Source organism: Thermobia domestica, unplaced genomic scaffold (genome assembly GCF_964235325.1).
Source record: "Thermobia domestica unplaced genomic scaffold, izTheDome1.hap1.1 HAP1_SCAFFOLD_1595, whole genome shotgun sequence".
Taxonomy (NCBI): Eukaryota; Metazoa; Arthropoda; class Insecta; order Zygentoma; family Lepismatidae; genus Thermobia; species Thermobia domestica.
Window position 1 is genome coordinate 8,209 of NW_027657305.1, and position 4,085 is coordinate 12,293.

General features: G+C 36.6%; 1 non-coding gene across 1 annotated transcript; it reads left to right on the plus strand.

Moving 5' to 3' along the window:
• Positions 1–2,696: 2,696 nt before the first annotated feature.
• On the plus strand, positions 2,697–2,815 carry LOC145677913 (5S ribosomal RNA). Its single transcript, XR_014130089.1, has one exon. It is a non-coding gene; the product is annotated as a 5S ribosomal RNA (ribosomal RNA).
• Positions 2,816–4,085: the final 1,270 nt, after the last annotated feature.

Below are 4,085 nucleotides of genomic sequence, written 5' to 3' on the forward strand. Positions count from 1 at the left end.
AAAAAGAGAAAAAGAGCTGCACTGCCTTCAGTGTAGACATGTTCGTATTCGTAGAAAATGATTTTAGGTACACGATAGTACAGTAATCTATCTTCACATGCTTCAGATGTGAACGATACCTACACATGAAGAGGGCTCCCGAGGTTTCCTTTTCCAATAGGATGGAGCTCCACCACACTTGCAGAATGACGAGAAGTTATGTTAATAAATATATCCCAGAGTGTTTCGTAACTCGCCCTTGGTCCTAATGATGAAGCGTTCTTCAGATGGCCCCGATGTCTCCACACATGATACTATGCGACTTCTTTTCACGAGGCTCTCAAAGATCACGTTTGTGTCCTAACATTCTCTGCAGATATGACACAGCTGCGATAGCGGATCACAGAAGCCTTTCCTCTCCTTACAAGAGACGTGTTCATTCGAGCATGGGAGTAATTCGACTATCGATCAAATATCTCCCGTGTCACGATAGTAGTCACTTTCAATTCTTCTAACGAAGGTAAGAAAAAATGCTATACAAACTTCCTTTCGGTATATAAAGGATTAGGGGCCCAGAGAATATTTTCTTTCAAGAGGATACATTCTTTTTCGAACACCCTGTATATAGATCCTCTAATTATAACTGCAAACAAAATGTTGATTTTGCAATTGCTTCCATGAGAGAAAATTCTGTGCACTTTCTTTCTGAAGGGCCGGGCCTAAACGTTTTCCTTAATCATTAAATTTAGTAGTTATCTACAATTACATAGTTTTCCATTGTTCTCAAAATAAAGATTTTTCTCTATGAATTGTTGAATGTTGCTAGGGATATTGAAGTAATTCTTTTTAGTGTTTTTTTCTTTACAATAATGTACTGAACGCCTGCATTAAGGAAGTTCGTGTGTCCATCTTGCAAAATGTTTCGTCTTTTTTCATGCCCACTAAGATAAATATTCATTTTGCTCTTTTCTCCGTATGCAAACCACATTTCTTAAAGGCAACATTTTCATACAAATGTAGTACTAAAAACTTCTAATTGGCAACATCTGGGCTGCGAAGAGGAAAAAGAAAGAAATCTCGTACGTATTCGCGCGCAATTCGGAATTAGCCAATGAAAAGCACAAAAGCGGCCACCATCTCTCTCTCTTTCTTATTAACGGTTTTGTACTTTCTGCAGTTCTATCAGTGCTGCTAACCTCTTACTATATCATTGAATATGTATGTTATATATATATATATATATATATATATATATATATATATATATATATATATATATATATATATATATATATATATATATATATATTACAAAAAATCATACTACTACGGAATAATATTAAATGCCTGTAAACCCTCATTTCTGTTTGCACTTTCTGTTACACTACCTTCCCCGAACTTCTTTCAAGTTATTAAGTGCAGAACGGGGAGTTATACATATTTACTTGCGCTTTCACAATATCTGCACATTGTGTAATAATAGGAGACGTATAAAATAAAACTATATACTAATACGTATATATATATATATATATATATATATATATATATATATATATATATATATATATATATATATATATATATATACAGTACACATTCCACTATCCGAGGCTTTCCTTTTCTTTTCTTGCTGACGATAAATTACGCTCTTAGAAATGTTGTCTGAAAACAATAAGAATATGTGCAAAAAATACAATCAGAGGTAGAGGTCTTTAACAGGAACTAAGCAAGGGAGTTGAAAAATTTTTTATGCATGTAAAAAATATAGACATGAACCAACTTGTGAAATAAAAAGACCAGAAAACTACTCTTTCTAAATTATGTGTAAACTTTTTACCGAAAACGAAAGTTGCACGAAAGACTTTTTGTCCCTTTTTTGGCCTCCGGTGCTTGGGGTCCCTGGTTCAATCCCAGCTCGTGCCGTGTGAACTTTGTCGTGCATAAAGACCGTGCTCATGGGTTTTCTCGGGTTTCTCCCGTTTCCTCCCACTTTCTTCATTCAGTACTCATCATCACCGTCTCCTTTAGCGTAACCGGTATAAGTATGCGACGTAAATCTAAAGATTTCATTTCATTTCCCTTTTCTGCTCATACTGCTGATTATGCGCGATTATGCCAACATCCAACTCCGCGGATAATCGTGCGATTACTGTATATACAACTAATACAGATACGTAATTACATTATCAGTTACAGTATCGGTTTTTATTTACTAATTTGCCTCACTTTATTTGCATCCCTGCAGTAAATAATTCTTATCGATAATAGTTAAAATGTATATTACATTTTAGTGCTTCACGACTGAATGATCATCTGCCTTACGTTATCTCGCAGCTGAAGAGGATGCTACACTGAAAACTACCTTGCGTTATAAAGGGTAAGTGAAACATATCTTAAAAATATCTTTCATACATTTCATTGTGTACATTAAAGAATGTAAGTTTGCCTTTTTCCTGTAATCAATACTTAATAAAGGATTTATTTTTATTTATTTATATACAATTTCATACGTGGTTCGTGATAGTAAACTCGATAGGACATAGTGGCACTATGAACATCCGAATCACTCATCATTCGAACATTCAAATATTTATTCGAATATTAGTATATTCCAAGTAATGTTAACGACGTTAATATGCTTGCCTTTATAGTTAATAATGTCAATTCTTACTTAAAACATACTTCCTTAACAGGACATTGAAGAAAAGGTAGTTGCCAACGGCCATACCATGCTGAATATACCGGTTCTCGTCCGATCACCGAAGTCAAGCAGCATCGGGCCTGGTCAGTACTTGGATGGGTGACCGCCTGGGAACACCAGGTGCTGTTGGCATCTCTTTTTCAAATTTCATTATCCTTCAAGTACGAAAATACTAGAAACATTAATTTTATAGTACTTTCAAGAGATAATTTATCAACATTATTTCATAGCGATTAATCGATATTCTAAGCGTTATACCCACTATTTCTTACACTAACAGCCTGTTTATTTGCACGGCACATTAAAATAACCTGATTTCCGATCCGTGTGCACCTACTACTATACTTAACACGGAATGTATTACCACTTTTTAAAAGTAAATTATTATGACTAAGTGTAGATCTCCGGCGAGTAAATGCCTTTCGTATACAAGCACGACACATCTCCGCTATGTGCTTTACTTTTTTACTAACAGCATATAGAAATTGGATTTCAAGGTGTTTCTACATAACAGAATGAAGCAAATTTCGTGATTTAACTCTTTCGAATAATGTGTTGGTCCTGACAAGGACCGTTTGAAATGAAAAATCTTGAAGAAGATTTTTACTTAGAGCTTGTGTACTTGGTAACAGCCTTCGTACCCTCACTTACAGCGTGCTTGGCAAGTTCACCAGGCAAAAGAAGGCGCACAGCTGTTTGGATTTCCCGGCTGGTGATAGTTGACCGCTTATTGTAATGGGCCAAACGAGAAGCTTCAGCAGCAATACGCTCGAAGATGTCATTAACAAAGCTGTTCATGATACTCATAGCTTTGCTAGATATGCCAGTGTCAGGATGCACTTGCTTCAAAACTTTGTAGATGTAAATGGCATAGCTCTCCTTCCTCCTCCTCTTCTTCTTCTTATCTCCCTTGGAGATATTCTTTTGGGCTTTACCAGCCTTCTTTGCAGCCTTTCCGCTAGTTTTTGGTGGCATGATGACTCACTCGTTCAGCAAAATTAGATGTGTCCGCCAAGTTTGCCAAGTTTGCCAAGTTATAATTGACGGGTTGATTGAGTGGTTGAGTTCCGGGACTAGTGGAAGTCCCCTGCCTCGCATTTGAAGTAGATTTTGAAGTGAGTAGATGCACAACGTAGAACTGATAATGGCCGGAGACCGACGCCGGCTCATTGAAGTCTTGATTGAAGATCCAGAGTTTTGTTAAAGTGAAGGAAAAGCTGGGGAAGGAAGAGATTGGTTGATTTAAGGAGAGGGCTGCCTGTGATTGGCTGTTGGTGAAGGGCCAATGGAAGTTAGCCAGTACAGTGGCTCTGAAAAGGGTTTTGGTCCTGTATGTTAATTGCTATTCCATCAGTCTTGAAGTTCCTCAAGAATTTCACAAAAGATAATTAGCTTTGTGAAA